We start from the raw sequence: 24,052 nt of genomic DNA, 5'->3' as shown, positions 1-24,052 counted from the left end.
GGTCTTATTTCTATATGCTATTGAAACAGAAGATTTAATATTGAAGGGAGTGAATTATAAGGTTAGTTCTGCACTCTAACAATAAGAATATCTTTGAGATCTAGTTTCCACCTGAGGCACCAGTTTGAAAATTTTTTCTGTGAGAGTGGGACAAATGGAATAGACACTGTGATGTGAATGTGAGAATGTCACATTCCATTTCAGCTATTTTGGCACCCTAACCGTGTTAGGAATGTGGGTTTATTTCAAATCACCAGTCGTTATAGAAACTGGGTGAGTCTGAGAGCCCTATGGTGTAGAGAAAGGTTTCACAGAAGGTATACAATACCCCAAAGATCTTTATCAGACGGAAAACAATTCTCAGGTCTCACCTAGAGGGGGGTTTAAATAGGTAGCTGATCAAACTGTTTACAGGAATCAAGTTATGTAATCTTCCTTATTGACAAACCATTCCACATTTAAGATTCACACTCATAAGTCACCTAATAAAATTCTATTTACTCTGTAATAGTCTATATTTCATTAACTTAATTTAAACCTTTATATTTGACCCAAGCCCCCTATAATAAAAAAAAATGTAAGAGGCTCTGCCTGGGGATAGAAGCAAGAGAAATTCTTATACTTTTGCTTTGACCCCCAGGGGCAGGGGAAAAACTAACTGAGAATAGGAAAATCAAGGTTTAGAAGACCCTCCAGTTTCCTGGGACAAAGTCCTTGTGGTCAGAATTTGTTTCACCCTAAAATTCAGTGTTAGCATTATTGACTTGGAAACTCACATAATTGCTAATTTTACTTTTCATCTTACTACTCAGGGGTTCAGCACCCCTTCCCTTTATTTTCTTAACCTTACTTTGTCTCTGGCCTTCACTGTATCAGAAATTAAACAGCCCATTCCAAGGGGCAGAGAGCAAGTAATTTTTTTTAATAATTTTATTTTTTAATGGGGTGACATCAATAAATCAGGATACATATATTCAAAGATAACAAGTCCAGGTTATCTTGTCATTCAATTATGTTGCATACCCATCACCCAAAGTCAGATTGTCCTCTGTCACCTTCTATCTAGTTTTCTTTGTGCCCCTCCCCCCGTAACCATCACACTCTTATCAATGTCTCTTAGTCTCACTTTTATGTCCCACCTACGTATGGAATAATGCAGTTCCTGTTCTTTTCTGATTTACTTATTTCACTTCGTATAATGTTATCAAGATCCCACCATTTTGCTGTAAATGATCCGATGTCATCATTTCTTATGGCTGAGTAGTATTCCATAGTGTATATGTGCCACATCTTCTTTATCCAGTCATCTATTGATGGGCTTTTTGGTTGTTTCCATGTCCTGGCCACTGTGAACAATGCTGCAATAAACATGGGGCTGCATGTGTCTTTACGTATCAATGTTTCTGGGTTTTGGGGGTATATACCCAGTAGAGGGATTGCTGGGTCATAAGGTAGTTCTATTTTCAGTTTTTTGAGGAACCACCATACTTTCTTCCATAATGGTTGTACTACTTTACATTCCCACCAACAGTGTATGAGGGTTCCTTTTTCTCCACAGCCTCTCCAAATTTGCTATTACCTCTCTTGTTAATAATAGCTAATCTAACAGATGTGAGGTGGTATCTCATTGCAGTTTTGATTTGCATTTCTCTAATAACTAAAGAAGATGAGCATCTTTTCATATATCTGTTGGCCATTTGTATTTCTTCCTGGGAGAAGTGTCTGTTCATGTCCTCTTCCCATTTTTTTTATTGGATTGTTTGTTTGTTGTTGAGTTCTATGAGTTCTTTGTATATTTTGGATATTAGGCCCTTATCTGAGCTGTTGTTTGAAAATATCATTTCCCATTTAGTTGGCTGTCTGTTTATTTTGTTATCAGTTTCTCTTGCTGAGCAAAAAGGGCAAGTAATTTTTATGGCCCATCAATAACTAGTGTCTTTAAGTCTATCATCAGCACAACTTGATCTCTATTCCACACATTTTGAAAGAGGTAAGTCAAGGGGTTAATCTTATGACTACATGTGATTGAAATAATCTCAAAGATATTATGTATACAAGGGTTGGCAAAAGTATGTTCACAGTTTAATACAGTAATTTGTGGACAAGTCCTGCTGGGGGTGAGGATGACGGAGATGCAAAGATCTGACTCCAGGGACCAGGTTCAGTGACGCAGATCCACTTTATTCAGGAAGTAAACTAGCTTATATACATGGGTTTGGGTTCCGCCAATAGGATGTTATACTAGGACAATAGCCAAAAACGGTCAGGATGCTGCCTGGCTAGCACTGAGTCACTTCTGTATACAGGTGAGCTCCCCCCAGGGTGTGCCAGGAAGGGTTTATCCTTGCTGGAGTGTTCTCACAGCATAGCATCAGCCACAGCTGCCAGGTAAATGCTCTGTGCTCTACCTACATCTCCCCCTTCTCTTTTAATTAAGGCCAGTTGAACTTGCTTGATGACTGCTTGTTGCTGTTATAGCTTCTGAATGTTGCACATTATGCAATGGAACTCTAGTAGAACTAAAACAACTATAATATCTATTATACTATAATATCTATTATAATATAATATCTAATATATATTATACAATATATGTTAATAGATTAGCTGGATTAAACAATGAGGCAAGCTTCTGTAATGTTTGACTAGTTAAGAAGTAGAACAGGGGTCTTAAACAGGGGATTCCTCCTAGGGGTCAGGATGTCATTTCCCTTCCATTGTGTTACTGAGAACTTCCAGGTGCCGTTAAACACGGTTCCATTTTGATTGTAAAAAATGGACGTAGGTCCATGCACACCCCCTTCCCACAAAGGTCCCAGCATCCAAACACAAAACGGATGGCTTGCCGTGGGCTGCGTACTGCATATGGTTGCATTCTGTCTCTCAGCCTCTGATACCAAACTCCAAGGTTGGTGGTCTGTGCATCCAGGCCAGAGGCAATGTGGCAGTCTCTCCAGGGAATTCCTTCTCTCGGGAGTGTTCTTAGATGTTCATCATACAGGAGCAGGCAAAGATGTGACCCTGGGAAGGCAAGGTTAGCAGGGCGGGCCCAGCTGTTGGCAGCTAGGGGGAGGAGGGCTTGTAGGCCAAGTACTGAGCCTTGGTTGGTAGTACTGTTTTCAGAAAAGTCCTACCTAGTATGATTTTGAAGGAGGACCCACCTCTCTGAGGGGACGGTGTTATTATTCAGAGTAAACTTAAGTAGCATTGGGTCACTGAGGTTACCTCATATAGTGCCATTCCACTGTTGGGATTCCTGGCCACTATTGTCACAAGGGAGACTAAGGGAGCAGTTACTGGAACATACTGCTAGAAACTGTAGGCTATTAACTTCAACAGGCATAATTATACCAGGGTGGGGAACGGTCACCCAGACGTGAGGATCTCCTAGCTCCTGGGAGTTCCCTGCGATAATGGCACACATGAGGAGGAACAGAGTGAGGACCTCCTCCAGGCGGCCGTCCATCAAGGCTGAGGCTGGCCATCTCCTGAACCGGAGGGTTCGCAGGTGTTGGAGGCGTCGTCGGTGGGGTCATCTTGGGACACTGGGAGTGGCCGCACATTCCTTCCTGGGATCCAAATTGGATGCAGGCTATTTTCTGGAAAAACATAAGCATAACCTCTTCCCTGTGTTAGAGGGGGGTGTGGTCCCTGCCACTGAGCTGTGGCTGGGTCCTTCCAGCATACCAACGGTAAAGGGCTACGAAGGCCTCCCCAATGTTTGTAGGCTGGGGTTGTACCATCAGAATCAAAAGTTAAATAATTGAGAGTGAATACAGCACTGAGGAGCACTTCTCCAGGTGAGGCCCGGGGCATAGCCCCCCTTTCCTTTTGAATTTGAAGCTCAGTGTCTCTGTGTCGCCATTCTACAATGGCTTGTCCTTGGGAATTATAAGGCATGCCAAGGTGGTGTGTGATTTGCCATTGGGAACAAAAGGCTTTAAATTGGCTGCTGGTATAACAGGGACCATTGTCAGTTTTAATTTCCCAAAGTACACCAAGGCAAAGCATGGCCTGTCGAAGGGCACAAATTGCATGTGTAGTTTTTTCTCCTGCTAAGGCCGTGGCCAAGACTGCTCTGGAGAAGGTATCTACTGTACGTGTACGTAGTGGAGTTTGCCAAATTAGGGGATGTGAGTGATGTCTATTTGCCACACAGCATTAAGCTGTAAGCCTCGAGGGTTGACACCCTGTGGTTTTAGGGGGCCTAAGGGTAATAAGGGCCCGCACTGTTTACATACACAAACAAGGTGTTTGCAGGTTGCGTGAGTGCGATGGGGAAAGAGAGATTTGAGAGAATGGGCAGACATATGAAACCAGGCGTGAAGTTGTCTGGCTTGCTCAGGAGGGGAGACTGTTAAAACTAGACAATCAACTTGTGTGTTGCCTGTCGCTAGGAGGCCAGGCAAGCCAGAATGGCAGCAAAGATGCTGAATACACCAAGGTGTTGACGCTCCTCTAGCAGTTCTTTAAGCTGGCTGAGAGCCCTACCTAGTGATGTCTGCTTGGGCCAGAAGGTGGAATGGGCAAGGCCTTTGACTGTTTGTACGGCATAAGCACTATATGAAAAAATGTTAAGGGGGCCATGTTGCCAAAGGCATAGCACATAGTAAATGGCTAGTAGTTCACCTATTTGTATGGATCCCTCATAGCTAGATTTGTGGAATTTAGTGCCTTCCATTTGTGTTTTGAATACTATTCTACAATAGGACCGGCTGGCATCTGTAAACTCAAGCATGCTGTGCGGAAGAGGGGTAGATGCTGGATACGAATGAGGGGTCAGGGATAGAGAAAGTGAGAGATACAGAAAAATAGACAAGACAGACAGAAAGAAAAAAGACACACGGGGGCATATAGACTGGCCCATGGGTCTGCAGCAGGAACATGTGTTGGAGTTAAAGCTGGGATAGAAAATGGCATCTGAGAGGCTGGGGTGGGGCATTGAGCCCCAGCAGGGAATGCGAAGTAGTGACTTCGGTTTCTTCGGGTGGCGGAGCTGATGGCGCAGTTTCTAATGTATCTAGTTTTGTTTCTGCACGCTCGGCTGCAAGTCCATCAAACTTGGTGGCCCAACCCTTTTCGTCCTCTCCAGGGGGAGGTGAATATGGAGGTAGGGGTTCCTCTGAAAGAGGAGCAGCCTGTAGGACAGGGGTCCCCAAACTACAGCCACATGCGGCCCCCTGAGGCCATTTATCCGGCCCCCACCGCACTTCCGGAAGGGGCACCTCTTTCATTGGTGGTCAGTGAGAGGAGCATAGTTCCCATTGAAATACTGGTCAGTTTGTTCATTTAAATTTACTTGTTCTTTATTTTAAATGTTATATTTGTTCCCGTTTTGTTTTTTTTACTTTAAAATAAGATATGTGCAGTGTGCATAGGGATTTGTTCATAGTTTTTTTTATAGTCCGGCCCTCCAACGGTCTGAGGGACAGTGAACTGGCCCCCTGTGTAAAAAGTTTGGGGACCCCTGCTGTAGGACCTTAGGGACCGGCAGAGGGTCCCCAGCAGGAGCACCAGTCAAGCAGGCGTGTATTGCCAATAAGGTAGGAATGAGGCCGAGAGGGAAGGTTTGCTCCCCATGCACCTCGGCCGAATAAACGCGTCAGAGAGCTCAGGCCCAAGTATTCGGGTCCTAGAGGGGCGCATCTTCAATCCAGGGATTGAGACCAGAGAGAATCTCCCAGTAAGTACAGGGATCCTTTTCACAAACTTCAAGTCGCCTACTCTGCAATAGGGCATGCAGGGCTCGAGCCTGCGGGGCTAGAGAGTGGGGGAGAAGGTTTCCCATTGCAGAGGGTCATTCACCCATCCCTTGGATACCAGTTAGGTCCCTGTTTGAGTCACCAGTTGTGGACAAGTCCTGCCGGGGGTGAGGACAACGGAGATGCAAAGACCCGACTCCAGGGACCAGGTTCAGTGACGCAGATCCACTTTATTCAGGAAGTAAACTAGCTTATATACATGGGTTCAGCCAATAGGATGTTATACTAGGACAAATGGCCAAAAAGGTCAGGAGGCTGCCTGGCTAGCGCTGAGTATTTCCGTATAGCAGGTGAGCTCCCTCCGGGGTGTGCCGGGGAGGGTTTATCCTTGCTGGAGTGTTCTCACAGCATAGCATCAGCCACAGCTGCCAGGTAAATGCTCTGCGCTCTACCTACAGTAATTAATAAATGGTAGTACAGGAATAAACTTTCATGTACTCACAACTGTTGACCTACTTTTGCCAACCCTGTATTATATATAATTATAGGTATTATTATAGATACCATATAATATTTTTAAGAATAAATTAATGGTTTTCTTATCTACCACTTTTCATTTTATACATGAAAATGTTAAATTACAAGATTTCTATATTTAGCAAATACAGAAAACATTAAAATCTATAATACCTACATAAAAAGTATTGTTTTAATCTATAACTCTAATTTCTAGGATTATTCTTTTTGATGTTTATAAAAAAACTTATACAAAGTAAGAGTTGCAAGCTATTAAGTAGAATAATAACTTTGAGTTTAAGAAGATATTTAAAAATCATTCATTTTATTTGGTTTCTAACACCATGGAAGAGCTTGTCATAAGTACTTAATCTGAGCCATCTTTATTAAAATATTTTAAGTTTGTGCATGTGTGTGTATGTGAGTGTGTACATAAAAAGAAAATATAGCCAAGTAAATTAATAAAAGATTCATAAACACTTGGAGAAAAACCTAGAGGAACTGATCATATTTTAAATATTGAAATAATAGGCTAATATTTATAAATGAAAAGAATTGTTACAAAATATATAATCCCTATACATCTTTTCTATACAACATAACTGGATCAATGTAATTAGGCCAAATACATCTCTTTTTGACTAAAGAATAAAACAGGCTTTTTAAATGAATAGTACTAACATCTTGAAGAACTTCTATAGTGATCTGTTGCATGCCTTAATTTTAATTAAAAAATACAAATGAATAGCATAACTGGAACAAAGAATCACCATTAATCTTTAAATCAAAAGGATTTACAATGAGATTATAATTAATTACATGCCAAAAATATCTTATTGAATAGGGTGGTGACCTCAGTTACTTTGTTTAATCACTAAAACAATTTAATCTTTAAATAAGAATTTGGATCAATTCCAAATATATCCAATTAAGATTATCAATTCACTAAGAACAGTGACAATAAACCTCAAAAATAAACTCTTTAAAAACTTTTCTTTTTGATGAATGTGTCTGCACCAATTTTTATTAGTACTTAGGTTCCTGAGGAAAACAATCTTGGCAGTAGGACCTTGCTGTCCCCAGAATGCCTGGGAGCAAACATTTCCATAAATAATCATTCTATTACTGAGCATGTCAGTTGTCACCTATTAGACCCATCTTCAGCAGACCAAAATCATAGAATGTTATTCCTGTTATCTTAAATACATTGTGGAGAAAAGCAAATTAATAGAATTTTCTCCAAAGGATTTGAAAAATGTCTGTACAATTTTGATATATTTCTAATACATGATTATACACTCCTAACTCAAGACTCATTGTCTCTCAGGTTCCACAGCAATACCATAGAGTATTCTAGAAGTATCAATACTTGGATAACTTACAGGACAATGACTTAAAGATGATTCAAAAACTAAATATAAGAATGAATCATTTCTTATATTTTATAAGTGAAAATATATATTACTGACAATGCAAAGCAATGTTCCACTTACCATTGAGTGACCTTGAAATTATAAAAGGTCATTTTGTTTTTTCAAATATCTGTTTTTTTCCACATGAAATGACCAGTGTTTCCTTAGCATTCTAATTGCTACAAACTGCTGAGTAATTATGAAAGTTTCTAAACAGCCCTTTCAATAAACTTCAGAAGGAAACTAAAGTAAGCTATCCCTAAAGAAGATTGAAGTGAAGTAAGTGCACCTATATTTCTTAACTTTTATACTTAGTTATATATGACATATATCATAGAGACTCCATCTGTTTTTATAAATCATAAATAATATCTTCAACTAGTCAGAAAGTAAATATTTCTTGAGTTCCCTATGTGCACAGCACTCTGACGACATTCAGCTTCTCCCCAGAATTTTGCCAGAATCTTCTCTTTGACTTCAGCTTCAGCCTTGGCATTGGGACCGTCATAGAACTAGAGGACTATTGATATTCCTGAAGTTGTGCATGATCACTGACAGGTGTTTGATAAGTTACCAACATATCTATTCAGTTTAACAATGTCAGTATTATAAATGTGATTCAGATTTATTGTCATGCTATCAAAATTTACATTCAAATATAGATAAAAGCATTCTTGATGTAACCTGAACAAAATAAAACCTTATGTGCTTTACATGTTGAAATTTTGTCACTCAGCTGGAGTATAATACATTATTATTATCAAAAGTTATTGCAGGCCCTGGCCAATTGGCTCAGTGGTAGAGTGTCGGCCCAGCATGTAGAAGTCCTAGTTTAATTCCCAGCCAGGGCACACAGGAGAAGTGCCCATCTGCTCCTCCACCCTTCCTCTTCTCCTTCCTCTCTATTTCTCTTTAACTCTCTCGCAGCCAGGACTCCATTGAAGCAAAGTTGGCCCGGGCACTGAAGACGGCTCCATGGCCTCCATCTCAGGCTCTAGAATGGCTCCCACCGTAAAGGAGTGGTGCCCCAGCTGGACAGAGCATCGCCCCCCCACCCCAGTAGGCTTGCCTGGTGGATCCCAGTCCAGTGCATGTGAAGTCTCTGACTGCCTCCCCGCTTCTAACTTCGGGAAATACCAAACACACACACACACACACACATATACACACACATACTCACACACACACACAACCACAGAATATGTGTCAGATATTGTCACTACGTCCAAGGAGCTAATAATCAGCTAATGAACTATTCTAGTTAGGTTTCCTTTCAGCCTCACTCTAACTAACCTCTATCCTCTACTGCCCTTTTCTGATCGACTCTGGCCTCCCACAGAGGAACAGGTGCAGAATATTCCTATGGCAGTTGTCTGTTTCTTCTGAAATACAGAATTTGATTTTCTCACATCTCATTCCTGCTTAAGTTGACCCACAGGTCTCTAAACCTCACTGAGCCATCATGATAATGTACTTATTTCAACTCTTCTCACCATTAAAGAGTGAGTCCCTCACTGGTTTATGGTTTATGTTCAATGTTCTTGTTTAACAGTAAGCATAGAGAGCATACATTAAAAAAGTTAAAAGAAGGAAATCATTCATAATAGATAGAATCCAGCCTTAGATTTTCAGTTCATGTGTTGAACAGTTAACTGTTAATAGTAGCTTTCTGGAGTACTGTGTTGAAAGAGATTCTCTCACTAAATGAAATACAGGATGTGTCTGGCATGCGCAGAATCCTATGAGAACTCAGAAGAGGGAGTCCTTATCTCTGCAGGAGATGTCAAGGACAGTCTTGTAAAAGTATGACATTTCAAAAAGTTCCATTTCTCTAGATGAGACTGGAGAACATTCCAGTCAGAAGGGAATGCATCTACAAAAAGTTCCAGCAAGTTCAAGCAGTAATTCAAGGCATGTGAGTTGGATCTGAGGGCAGGGTGAGGATATTGTGAAAAATGGGACCAGAAAGTAATTAAAAAAGAGAAAATCCAGACTTTTAAATTTTTTCACTCTGAGAGCAGTGTGGAGGACTAACTGGAGAGAATCCACCTCCAGTTCATTGCAGTGGACTCAAATTGAAGATCAGGATTTCAACAGCATCTAAGTTGATATAATTTTTCACTTACATATAAAAGGAAAACTACATAAAACCTGCTCTGATGGCAAGTGCTAAGCATAAGAATGGTGCTAATGATGGACATGATGAAGATGATAACAGAAACCGTTTACTTGAACTATTACTATATGCTAGTCACTGATTCCAAGCGCTTTGCTTTCAACACCACTGTCATCTCATTAGCAGGCGGCAAATTTCAAAAAGGCCACAAATTCCGCCCATCCTTGACAGTATGTATGCTTCTTTGCAATGTACATTTCCATTCATCCTATCAAGGATTCTCTCTCTCCACTCCTTCAATCTGGGCTTGGGCCCTGGCTGGTTAGCTCAGTGGATAGAGCATCGGCCAGTTTGCAGATGTCTCAGGTTCAATCCCTGGTCAGGGCGCACATGACAAGCAACCATCTGCTTCTCTTCCCCTCCCCCTCCCCTTGCTCTGTCTCTTCCCCTCTCACATCCAGTGGCTCAGTCGGTTAGAGAATTGGCCCCAGGCTCTGGGGATAGCTCAGTTGATTCAAGCATCAGCCCCAGACGGGGGTTGCCAGTGGAGCCTGCTAGGGGTGCATGTGGGAGTCTGTCTCTATATCTCTCCTCCTCTCACTTAAAAAAAAAAATCTGAGCTTGACCATGTGATTTGCTTTAGTCAAGAGGCATTAGCAAATGTGATGCAAGCAGGAACTTGAAATGAAATTGCTCTCTTTTGCAGTCCTGAGAGCACCATGTGAAGACACCTGGGCCAGCCTATTGGACAGTAAGAGACACATTGTCCATCTGACAGAACATGTCCACCTACCTGACAGATGTGAGATGAGGCCTCTCTAGACCAACTAGTCTTCCAACCCCTGACATAAATAAAACCATCCAAAACCACCCACTTCAACTGAAGCTTCTCCAGATCAGAAGAACCTCCTAGCCAATCCCTAAATTTATAGTCATAAAAAAATGCTTATCATATTAAGCCACCATGTTCTGGATAGTTTGTTACACAGCAGAAGCTTGCAGATAAACCTCCCTGAAAGTCTAGAATAAGAGTACTAATTTTATTCCCATTTTATGGGAAAGTTAAGACATAAAGACTAAGTAACTTGCCCATGGTTATAGAGTTAACAAATGATCAAATCAGGATTTGAACCCAGGCTCTAGATTAACGAATATTTTTGGTGTTTGGTCTGCTCAGCTAGAAGAATCTATGTACTGTTTTCTCCATTAAACTAACTAAGATTTTGCTCTTACTTTATGAGAAAATGGGGGTATGAAAGAAATATTAGAATAAAAACTTTTGGAAAAATGTAATTCCCCAGGTTTTTCACCAAGGAATATATAAGTTAAAGATGAGAATGACTACTGTATTGCAGTGATTATCAAAACACTAACTCACAGCCTATCAGTCAACTACAAGTCTCAGCAGCCTGCATGGACTTCTAGGTGGTCCACCTACCTGCCGGTCCATGAACCTATTAACATGTATGATATTACAGTCTGGCATTGGTGTATTTATTATATACCTCCATGAAATAATATCAAAATGCCTCACAGTTCTTTATATTCAGTCTTCTTTTCTTATTTGGTGGTAGCAAGTGAAAGGAATTTATTACCATACTAAGGTCCCTAGACCCGAAAGGTTTGAGATCCACTGAAACCAAGCATACGGTGAAAGTCTACCCCCAAATCCCAACCTGCTGAAACAGGAAGTAAGAAGTTCCATGATAATTAAAAAGATAGCGGTAGGAATGTCGTAAAGCATAGGCACTGCATAGAATGCAGAGTTATATTGTAAAGGTAAGAAGGAGCAAATTTTGATTTATTGAGCTATAATTCCTTTGAGGGTTTCTGGTGACTCCAGCTTCACACTTGCGGTTATAGTATTCCCAGAACCCCTCAGTGGAGTGATTTCCTGAAATGCACAGCTGTCTCTTATTTATTTTATTAACTTTATACAAAAACCATGGGAGTACAGTTTTTACGGTATTTGACTATGATTGGCCTTGTCTTTTCAAGTTTGGGATTGAATGGGGAAAAAAGCATAAAATGTACTGAGAACACCATTTGAAAACCAAACTTTCGAAGAAGTGATAAGTAGAAAGTCTTTTTGCTTAGGGTTATAATTTAGCTATAAAATTTCCTCAGACTAGTACATGGTAATTGATTATATTTCAAAAAAGATCAAAAATCTAGATTTTTATCCCATAAAGAACAATTGTACAATATTAAAGTACCTAAACTAAATGACAATCGGAAAGTTGCTGAACATCATGATTATAACTGTCTTATTAATAGAGAGTAAGGTAGTGTAATTTGCTATAGAATCTATTATAATCCACTCCTAATGATCCTTTGAAGTAGTCATTATTCAAAAATTTTATCTCAAAAACAATTATTTATTTTTTAAAAAAAAATTTTATTTATTCATTTTTTAGAGAGGAGAGAGAGAGGGAGAGAGAGAGAGACAGAGAGAGACAGAGAGAGGAGAGAGAGAGAGACAGAGAGAAAGAAGGAGGAGGAGCTAGAAGCATCAACTCCCATATGTGCCTTGACCAGGCAAACCCAGGGTTTTGAACTGGCGACCTCAGCATTTCCAGGTCGACGCTTTATCCACTGCGCCACCACAGGTCAGGCCAAAAACAATTATTTTTAAAATATATGCTATTAACTTTTGATCCTAGATTCTAGAGCTGAAACACTACAATGGAAAAAATTAGTTGATTGAGAAGAAAAAGTAAATATATAGCATATATATTCTGTTCACTATACTAATAACTGTTCACTAAACTAGTAACTTTTTATAGTTTTGGGATAAATTTCATATTTTAATGAAGTCCTAAAGAAACTTTTTAATAGCACTGCTTTAATCATTCAGTATAATTATAAAATAATAAGTGCAAATAAACCATGATATAGTGTTAATGCCAAAGCATTTTCTTACTTAAGTGAACAAGGGTATAATCAGAAATTCCTCAGAAAGTCCAACATATGGAGCTTATAGCTCTTCAATTATGCCAACATTTATTAGTTAAATAAAAATCACAAATCTTCTTTAAGGAAGTGAACCCAGATGCCTGCAATTAATATTTCTCAGCCCCACAGAAGATACTATAACTTAATTCCCAATGTCTACTTTCAAGGACTAAAAACTCACAAATTATGTCATTAGGAACAGCAATGGCTAACCAGAGGTTTGTTGTAATGTATTTTTGTTAGCCGAAGCTAATTGGAGCCAAATGAGTAGAACAATGTTGTAAAGGCACGTAGAGAAATCCCAGGTCTTGGGAACTGAAATAAATGAGTGTAATCAGCAGTGTATGCCGAATACACTGCGTTCAATTAATATAAATAGGTTGGCAGTCAGCTGGAAAGTGCCACAGATCATGATGGGTTTGGTGGGCAGCAGATGTCTTATTACACTGCATAAACACAAACAGCATGCCGGAATGAACCGGGTCAAATAACGGGGAACCAGGGAACCAGGAGCTCAAATGGAAGTCTTTGCAAATTCTCTAGTGCAACTTTACCAAGAATGGTCTGGTCTACATTGTCAAATTGTGTGCTTTGATTGAAAGGACGGAGGTAGGACACACAGAGGTTCTTTTTTCAAAGATGAGAAATGTAGCTCAAGCCAGAAAAAATTACTACTCTACTTCAAGCACGGCAACGATTGTACCTACACACCTAGAGAATAAGCATAAAAACATTTTGAGCTCGTATTTGATTGTTACAATAAATTTTTTATCTAAAATATAACAAGACTTGAGCTTTGTTAGCATAATGTCTTAAGGAAGATTCTCTTTTTATAACGAACATTTTCATTGAGTTCCCCTTTCAAATAAGATAACATTAAATTCACGATTTGAAGCTATTTTGAGCACAACATATCTAAACTTGTCTCACATGCTGAAATTATGACTTTTTCTTCCATTTTAAATATTTTGATTTGGAGATGGTGTTCCTGTCGTCATGATTAAGCATGTATATATGAGGTTTGCATGTTTTCCAACAGCCACTGAAGTAAAACAATGGAATTTCAAACTAGCTCATATTGTGGTCATAAAGATCATTGTACAGTAAGAATTTGCCCCCAACTCTGTGTCATCTCATGTTATCTTGACTGACTGTCGGCCTCTCTGGATTTCAGTTTACTCTCCTTAAGATAAGGGGCTGATTTGATTAAGCTCTAAGGTTTTTCCAGCTCTCGGTAATTATATAAACTGAGAACCAGTCAAACTGTATGAAACCTCAAATAATTCAGGCAGAATGAACTTTTTACTGTAATATTTATAGCTAAGAATATATCTAAGGTTTCTGAAGTTTCGATCATGAGTTATTACAGGAAGTCATGGAGCAAGTCAAATGACATACAATTGTTGTAAAAAAAAATTACAAACTGCAGGCAATAAGAAGAATAAAATATAATCCAGACATAATCTTAACTCTAAAATAGTCCCATTCTTAAGATTGGGGAGAGGAGGAGAGGAGTGGAGGAGGACATGGTGGGGGGGGGGGGGAAAGAGACAGATAGAAGGGATGATAAAGCTAATAAAACATGAAGCTTGTATAAATGTAAATATGTAGACACAAATGATGTAAGATGATGTAGCTATAACACACAAGTCTCATTTTTTTTTTTTTTTTTGTATTTTTCTGAAGCTGGAAACGGGGAGAGACAGTCAGACAGACTCCCGCATGCGCCCGACCGGGATCCACCCGGCACGCCCACCAGGAGCGATGCTCTGCCCACCAGGGGGCGATGCTCTGCCCATCCGGGGCGTCACTCTGCCGCGACCAGAGCCACTCTAGCGCCTGGGGCAGAGGCCAAGGAGCCATCCCCAGCGCCTGGGCCATCTTTGCTCAAATGGAGCCTTGGCTGCGGGAGGGGAAGAGAGAGACAGAGAGGAAGGAGGGGGGAGGGGGTGGAGAAGCAAATGGGTGCTTCTTTTATGTGCCCTGGCCGGGAATCGAACCCGGGTCCCCTGCACGCCAGGCCAACGCTCTACCGCTGAGCCAACCGGCCAGGGCCACAAGTCTCATTTTTTTAACTTGATTTGACCCAAAAATAAATATTTTCTTAGATTATTATAATACAGGAGCAACATGATTAAGGACTATACATATGTTATATGCTACATACAAACATGTAAGCAAATATATGTATATATTCATTATTTTTTATAATTTTATTTAAAAAATGTCCTATAGCTAAATTTTTTTTTATAAATAAATTTTTATTTTAATGGGGTGACATCAATAAATCAGGGTACATATATTCAAAGAAAACATTTCCAGGTTATCTTGTCATTTAGTTCTGTTGCATACCCATCACCCAAAGAGAGATCATCCTCCGTCACCCTCTATCCAGTTTTCTTTGTACCCCTCCCCTCCCCTTCCCCCTCTCCCCCCTTCCCTCTCCCCACCCCCCGTAACCACCACACTCCTGTCCATGTCTCTTAGTCTCGCTTTTATGTCCCACCAATGTATGGACTCCTGCAGTTCTTGTTTTTTTCTGATTTGCTTATTTCACTCAGCATAATGTTATCAAGATTCCACCATTCTGCTGTAAGTGATCCGATGTCATCGTTTCTTCTAGCTGAATAGTATACCATGGTGTATATGGGCCCCATCTTCTTTATCCAGTCTTCTATTTTTTTTTTTTACAGTGATTAAAAGCCTGTAAGCAAACTCTTGGCCAATACAGCAAAAATGCATAAAAGAGTAGTGTCCTTAACCTGTTCACCAAGTCCAAGTTGGCCCCATCACCATGCCAAATCCCTGAAAAATGCAACCCAACCACAGTTCAGTCTGTTAGGAGCTGTCACAGGGAGCAGGAGTCCAGGAAAAGTTCACACAGGAAAAGTCCGCATGGCACTGGAATTGTTGTCACCATTCTATACTTTGCAGCTCATGTCCAAGTCCCAATGACAGCTGCTTCTAGCTGGTAATGATTCAGGTAGACTATAGCTAAATTTATGTGTGTGTGTGTGTGTCCATAATTTTTAGGTACAATTCTTAAACATAAAAAATAGTATAAAATGCTATGCAAAGTTTTAAGACATGAAAACAATTAATAAATCAAACAGGAATTGGTACTTTATTAAGGACCTGAGACACAATTAAGCTAACATAATGTTATTACTAGTATGAAGGGAAGTGGGACTTGAGGAAGCTTCTGGTCCTCTTGACCTTAATGGTTTTAAGATGAGAGATCTCGCTCTTGAGAAGAGTTTCAGGATTGGCCGCGCTAAGGTGTGAGAAGTCGAGGTCACCTGAGAGCTCTCCTGATACAGGGCAACCGCAGCTGTCCTCGTTTACTTTATCACCATGTAGTTCTAGAATGGGGTAGGTCACTCAGAGGCAGGGCACTTTCTGAATGGAAGCAGAACAAGGCCACAGGGACCGGAATCTCCACTATTAATTTAGAAGTTCTTCATTTCCTTCCAAGAAGACAGCAACAAAGAGAGCAGGGGTAAGGACTCTGTAAGAATGTATCTAGGCCTTTTAATAAATTCACAAAAAAAAGATGCTTACACTCTTGGTTTTTCATTCTCAGGCTCCTTGCCCACATTTTAAGATGAGAAGCTTCTCAGACTCAGCTCCTGAGTTCATGCTTCATCTTTGGTGGCTTCTATGACTTTCAAAGAGGTGCTGTTCACTGATATTTATTTTCCTAATTCTTAAACATCAAATATGAAGACATTACCTGAACAGAAGGTCATCAGTTAAACAATTTTGCTCTGCAGGAGTAAGAGTGGAAAGCAGGCATCCCCAAACTACGGCTGCGGCCACATGCGGCCCCCTGAGGCCATTTATCTGGCCCCCGCCGCACTTCCGGAAGGGGCACCTCTTTCATTGGTGGTCAGTGAGAGGAGCACTGTATGTGGCGGCTCTCCAATGGTCTGAGGGACAGTGAACTGGCCCCCTGTGTAAAAAGTTTGGGGACCCCTGAAGGATACCAATCACCTGGGGGAGGCTTGTGGAGGGCTTCAGGTTTCTAGGATTCACAACCCCACGTGAAGAGGCTCCTCATTCTCACACCCCACTATATATCTAGGGTCTTACTTTTATTTTCTTAAGACCAGTAAGTCTCCTTGAGCAGTGCAGGAGTGGGGCAACAACAGGAAGTCCTGTTTTCTCTTTCTTCTACTTTCTCCTGCCCCTTAAAAATCTTATTTAAGTGCTGAATTCTATTTTTTTTTTTTTAGACAAATCTCATACAGTTAATTTTCCACATTAAGAGTTTGAACTCCAGCCCTGTCAAGATGGTTCAGTTGATTAGGTCATTCATCCTGATACACAAAGGTTGGGGGTTTGATCCCTGGTCAGGGCACATACAGAAACAGATTGATGTTTCTGTCTCTCTCTCTCTCCCTCCCTTCCTCTATCTCTAAAATCAATTAATAAAAATTTTTTTTCCTTTTATTTTTTTTTTTGTATTTTTCTGAAGCTGGAAACGGGGAGAGACAGTCAGACAGACTCCGGCATGCGCCCGACCGGGATCCACCCGGCACGCCCACCAGGGGCGAGGCTCTGCCCACCAGGGGGCGATGCTCTGCCCCTCCAGGGCGTCGCTTTGCCGCGACCAGAGCCACTCTAGCGCCTGGGGCAGAGGCCAAGGAGCCATCCCCAGCGCCCAGGCCATCTTTGCTCCAATGGAGCCTTGGCTGTGGGAGGGGAAGAGAGAGACAGAGAGGAAGGAGGAGGGGTGGAGAAGCAAATGGGCGCTTCTCCTATGTGCTCTGGTGGGAATCGAACCCAGGTCCCCTGCACGCCAGGCCGACGCTCTACAGCTGAGCCAACCGGCCAGGGCCAATAAAAATTTTTAAAAAAGAATTTGAACCTTCCTTTTCTGTGAGTATACCACTGATAAACTTTAGCAGTAGCCAGAATGCCAATGTAGCTGCTTGCAAAAGCACCGGCATCATCATCCACTAAAAGATGTGTGCAAGTTGGAGGGATGTATATTTGTATAGGCTATCGGGTCTGCGTGGGAGGGGACTCAGAGCTGCTGGGTCCCCAAGGGCCAAAAGAGAAGCAGCACTTTAAAGGAGTGCAGAGTGAGCCACTTGGTAAAAAAGAAGAGAAAAAAAACAAACAAACAAATCAGATGCATTATCTTATGTGGGGAAGAAGGTTGAGGAAGTGGGGCGGGATGGGTGAAATATTTTTAAGTTCTTTGTTCTTCCACAGAATGAGTTAAAATCACTGGCTCTAATTGACCAGGGCTATAGACACTTAGAGTGCTGGACATGTTTCTTGAGGAAGCCCTCAAAATAGTCACAGAAAGCAAAGGAAGCTTCTAGAACCACTCTTGGGAAATGAAGAGCAGAGCGGCCGTGTGAGCAGAGGGTGATGAGCAGCGCACCCTTGCCAAAGCCAGCGGCCGGTCTCTTCCCTGCAGCCGGCCCCGCCCTGGAAAGATTTCCTTTTAATCAAGGATGAAATTTCTAAGTACTTATTAGAGGACTCAGGCAGTGTGAGACAACAGACTTGCAAGTGCTGTATTTCTTTTTTTTCCTTGTGTGTGTATATTACTACTTCCAAACACCGAGTTACATCCAAGCGTTATAAGCAACTGCATGCATGTAAAGAAGTTGGAAATCTACGAAAGTGTCTAATTTCCCGGAAAAAGACCATTTTAGGTTTTTCAGGAAGGAATGACATTTAAGAGTTACTTTATGAAGTGGTAGGTTAGCCACAGCCAGAAAAAAATAACACATAAGGCCTTCGTGTCGACGCCATTTTTGCCACAAAGGCTGATAAAAATTCAACATAATCAGAAAGGAAAACTAAAACAAAAGAAAAAGGAAACACCTATCCAATTTTATAACATGAGGGACTTGGATATGCGCAGCAGTGAAAGGGAACTGAGGATTGTATGGGTTAGAACAGCGATTTATTAAGCAAGATGGGTAATACAACCTAAGGACTCAAAAGAGTAACAATCTCACATCCATGATTGCCAAGAGAAAATGTGACTGCTCTTAAAAAAAAAAAAAAAAAAAAAACCTTTAGGATAATAATATAATGATACAAGAGAATGTCAAACATCTTTGTGTACAGCTTTGTGCTGCAAGTAATAGAAACATCTTCCAAAGGTATTATAGTTTAATTATGAGGATATTTTTTTTATCCCATCTCACAAAAGAAGTCCGCAGATAGGACCATACCAGGGTCGGTTAACTCAATAGCATAATAAACGTTATCAAAAATCCAGGTTCTTGCCACTTGTCTTTTCTCATTGGCCAAAAACGACTGCTAAAGTTCCAGCGGTTCCGTGTATTAATATTCAGAGGCAGAAAAAACTCAGCTTAGAGTCTTTCATTGCTTTTTATGAGTGAAGACACCATGTCCCAAAAATTCCCTGCAGCGGTCTGGATCTAATCAGGAGAAAGATTTCATCCAATGTCCCCACACCCATAGCTCAGGAAGCCTCTTCCTCCTGCATGTCTCTCCAGCGCCCTCTACTGAGAAAACATAACATCACACTCAGAAAGCAGCTGGAGAATGAAGTCAGGCAGACAACCCTGTGCACCACCTGAGCCTTCTGTTTCAACGGTTTGGGGCTCCCCATGGTGATAAACAATAAGAAAATGGTCTCTGAAACAAAATACAGCAAAAGCATCCGAGATGATGCCAGAAAGAAGGATCTTTACAACATTTAAGTAGCTGAGTTAGTCAGAAGTCTATGTAACTTTTTCATGAGTTAAAAATTATCCTTGTCTAGAAACTAAAGACTTCTTCTAAGGGATAATGTTAATCTTTGCTTGATATTAAAAGAGAATAGGGGAAAACTTTAAGTAGTCTATCAATTAAAATCTCTCTAATCCTCACAGAAGTCTTCAGAAACTATTTCATTACTTATAACCACCATCTCCCAAGCCCTCTGATAGAAGCTAGCTTTTCTTTTTATTACGTGCTGATCTCCCCTGCTCTGTGCCCACTGTCTACCTGCCTGTCCCACTGGTGACCTAATCTTGCTATTCCTTGTCCTGCCTCCTCCTCCACATTGAGGGGAAGCAGAGTTTCACCGCCCCAAAATATGTCTCTTTGAAGATATTGTTTTAGGCTGGTCAACTTTAAGAAACAGCAGATAGAGTAGAAGTTCAGCAAACCCAGTAAAAGGACATTTACATTTGTAACTCGAGGCCCAGGGAGCAAGCCGGGTGCGCCCACCATTTAATCCGCCTCCCGTGTCTCCCGTGTCTCCCGTGTCTCCGTCTCCCGTGTCTCCTGTGTCTCCCGTGTCTCCCATGTCTCCCTGTCTCCCCTGTCTCCCTGTCTCCCATGTCTCCCTGTCTCCCCTGTCTCCCATGTCTCCCTGTCTCCCCTGTCTCCCTGTCTCCCGTGTCTCCCTGTCTCCCTGTCTCCCGTGTCTCCCATGTCTCCCCTGTCTCCCTGTCTCCCTGTCTCCCCTGTCTCCTGTGTCTCCCCTGTCTCCCTGTCTCCCTGTCTCCCCTGTCTCCCGTGTCTCCCTGTCTCCCGTGTCTCCCTGTCTCCCCTGTCTCCTGTGTCTCCCCTGTCTCCCGTGTCTCCCTGTCTCCCCTGTCTCCTGTGTCTCCCCGTGTCTCCCGTGTCTCCTTGTCTCCTGTGTCTCCCCTGTCTCCGTCTCCCGTGTCTCCCTGTCTCCCATGTCTCCCGTGTCTCCCCTGTCTCCCGTGTCTCCCCTGTCTCCGTCTCCCCTGTCTCCCATGTCTACCTGTCTCCCGTGTCTCCCTGTCTCCCTTGTCTCCCGTGTCTCCCATGTCTCCCGTGTCTCCCATGTCTCCCGTGTCTCCCCTGTCTCCCGTGTCTCCCGTCTCTGTCTCCCGTGTCTCCCCTGTCTCCCTGTCTCCCCTGTCTCCCGTGTCTCCCTGTCTCCCATGTCTCCCATGTCTCCTTGTCTCCCATGTCTCCCGTGTCTCCCCTGTCTCCCGTGTCTCGTCTCCCATGTCTCCCGTGTCTCCCCTGTCTCCCGTGTCTCCCTGTCTCCCATGTCTCCCGTGTCTCCTTGTCTCCCATGTCTCCCATGTCTCCCGTGTCTCCCCTGTCTCCCCTGTCTCCCGTGTCTCCCTGTCTCCCATGTCTCCCGTGTCTCCTTGTCTCCCGTGTCTCCCGTGTCTCCCATCTCCGTCTCCCCTGTCTCCCGTGTCTCCCGTGTCTCCCCTGTCTCCCGTGTCTCCCCTGTCTCCCCTGTCTCCCGTGTCTCCCTGTCTCCCCTGTCTCCCGTGTCTCCCATCTCCGTCTCCCGTGTCTCCCGTGTCTCCCATGTCTATCTCCCCTGTCTCCCCTGTCTCCCGTGTCTCCTGTGGCTCCCCTGTCTCCCGTGTCTCCCGTGTCTCCCCTGTCTCCCGTGTCTCCCGTCTCCCGTGTCTCCCCTATCTCCCGTGTCTCCCTGTCTCCCGTGTCTCCCATGTCTCCCATGTCTCCCTGTCTCCCGTGTCTCCTTGTCTCCCGTGTCTCCCTGTCTCCCGTGTCTCCCCTCTCTCTCGTGTCTCCCCTGTCTCCCTGTCTCCCGTGTCTCCCTGTCTCCCATGTCTCCCTCACTGTGGCAGGCCTGTCTGTGCTATGAAAGGAAAAGGCAGCTACTTAGATCTGTGGAACAATCTTACCTTGTTTACTGTGCTTTTCTCGGCAACCTCTCATAACTGACTCTCCACCCCCAATATCTACCTTTGTCTTCAGCTGAAGGTAGTATTTAAGGTGATGGCTTCCACCATATTAGCAACTTACTCAGTTTTCCGGAATGTCTCCATGGATACAGGAGATACTCATATTATTAAACTTTAATTTTATTTTCTTCTGTTAAATCTGTCTTACATCAGTTTGATTATTAGACCAGTTGAAAATCTTTGAAGGGTAGGGGAAATTTTTTTCTCCTAGACAGTATGATAAATTCACATTAACCACTATGGAGAGGGGGGTCCCTTCCTGGGTTAATCTCCCTAGGCTAAAGAACCTTCCCCAAAGGAGACCCCCAAAACCAGAAGGGGAACTAATTGAAGAATACACCTGCACAAAGATGGGGGAAACCAGAGTGGTGATTTTCAAAACACAACTGGACCAGACAAGGCCCAACAAAACCACAAGAAGATTTCCTTCTTTTCCTGAGGAACAAAATAGAAACAAAGGCGGGGTCACAGGCAACAGGTGGACAGCTGTCAGAGGGAAGGGGGAAGAGGGGACTGGGCTCAAAGAAGGTGAAGAAGGGACAAGCCAAAATCATAGCCACATAGCACATATACACAGACATCAGGTAGTAATTGCCAGAGGGAGAGAGGGGGATAGAAGTAGGGGAGGGGGATTACAGGGGAAGAGGTGAATGGAGGTAGAAGGAGACTTTACATGGAGAATGGGGGGCATGATGTGGTGTGTCCCACTAAGTGGGACACTTGAAGCCACGTCAACACAGTAAATTAAAAATGAAATTATTTATTTATTGGTTTGTTTATTATTAAGTGAGAGGTGGGGAGGCAGAGAGATTTCCACATGCGCCCTGACTTGGGATCCACCCGGCAGGCTCCCTATGGGGTGATGATCTGCCCATCTGGGGTTGTTGCTCCACTGCTCTGCAACCAAACTATTTTAGTGCCTGAAACGAGGCCATGGAGTCATCCTCAGTGCCCGGGCCAACTTGCTGGAACTAATTGAGCCATGGCTGCCTACAGGAGAAGAAAAGAGAGGGAGGGGAGAGAAGGGGAGGGGGAAGGGTAGAGAAGCAGATGGTTGCTTTACCTGTGTGCCCTGGCCAGAAATCAAACCTGGATGTCCACACGTCAGGCTGATGTTCTACCATTGAGCCAACCAGCTACGGCCTGAAAATAAAATTTTTAAAAAGTAAATACATGCAAGAAGTAACCTTCCATCTCTGAGCTTACAAAGCAACTGCCATGAGCACATTCACCAGACCTAAGGTCAAGCCTAACCAGATGCCAGTATTTTGTGCCAACCATTCCCTTATATAAACTTTTCCATACCTTTGCTTGGGAAGATTGTCATCCTTAAGACACAACCTCCTGCAGCTCAAACAAGCCTCAAATATATATTCTTCTAGATCAATTTTGATTCCCTACAATTTCTTTCCAGCCATACCTAACAGTCATGCATATTTATAGCCATTCTTTCTTCTTCTTTATTTTTAATTAGCAATAATTGCACCTCAGATGAACCTCATTAGCTATGATACTGCCACTGTGCAAAATTCTTGGCTCCAAGAGCAAGTATTCCAAGAAGCTTAACAGGAAGCTGAAAGGTTTTTAATGACTTATTTTCAGAAGACTCAGAACATCACTTTTGCCACATTATATTGGTGAGTGAGTCACTAAAGCAAGCTCTAAAAGGCAGGGGAGGAAAATTACAAACTACTTCTCAGTGGGACAAGTAGCAAATAATTTGTGTCCTTTAATCTATCTCTTAAATCAGTTCATCATTGGCTTAATATCCCTTTCTAGCTACTTTGACCATGAATTTTCTCAAGATAATTACATACCTAGGCTATGTCCACTCACTCCTTAACTGCCTTTTATCTGGTATTTGCCACAATAGCAAATATAATGGAAATTTTATTTAATCTTTCCTTAATTTTTAAGAATTTTTGATACAATTGAACACTTTTAATAAACTCTTTCCCTCAGGCTTTTGACAACATACTTTCCAGTTTTCCTCCTGTTTCTCTGTTTCTTCCTTAGTCCCTCCCTTTATTCTTCCCAAATTCTCTGCCTCATTATCTTCATGTCTCCCATGCATGCCACATTAACTGTTATTTACATTTTCTTTTATTTAATGATTTCAGAGAGAGACAAAGTGGGAGAGTGAAAAAGAGAGAGAGAGCAAGAGAGAGAAACACCGATTCATTGTTCCACCCATTTATTCAATGGTTGATTCTTGTATGTGCCCTGACCAGGGATCGACCCTGCAACCTCAGTATATCTGAACAACGCTCTAAAAAACTGAGTAACTGGCCAGGGCCTGTTATTTTTAACTAGTAATCAAATTCATTCATTTATTTTTCCTCTGGCGTCAGACTTTCTGATGTACATTCCAGATCTAAAACTAGCTGTGACTTTGGGCAAGTGACATAATTTCTTACTCTTCAGTCCCCTTAAAACAAACAAAAAAAAATGTGGACAATAATACTACCTACCTAATGCAGTTGTGGTAAAGACTTAATGAACTAATGCATGTTAAAAGCTTAGTAAATGGTCTGGCATGTAGCCGTGCTCAACACACATTTTCCATTGGTATTTCAATTATTGTTGTCTCTTGCACAGTGTCAGGAACATAGATGGTGCTCAGTAAGTATTCAATGATTGGATGGATGAATGAATGATAAAAGTCAAGCA

This window comes from Saccopteryx leptura, chromosome 8 (assembly GCF_036850995.1).
Source record: "Saccopteryx leptura isolate mSacLep1 chromosome 8, mSacLep1_pri_phased_curated, whole genome shotgun sequence".
Classification (NCBI taxonomy): domain Eukaryota; kingdom Metazoa; phylum Chordata; class Mammalia; order Chiroptera; family Emballonuridae; genus Saccopteryx; species Saccopteryx leptura.
The sequence above is the reverse complement of the archived record's forward strand: the minus strand, read 5'-3'. Positions refer to the sequence as shown.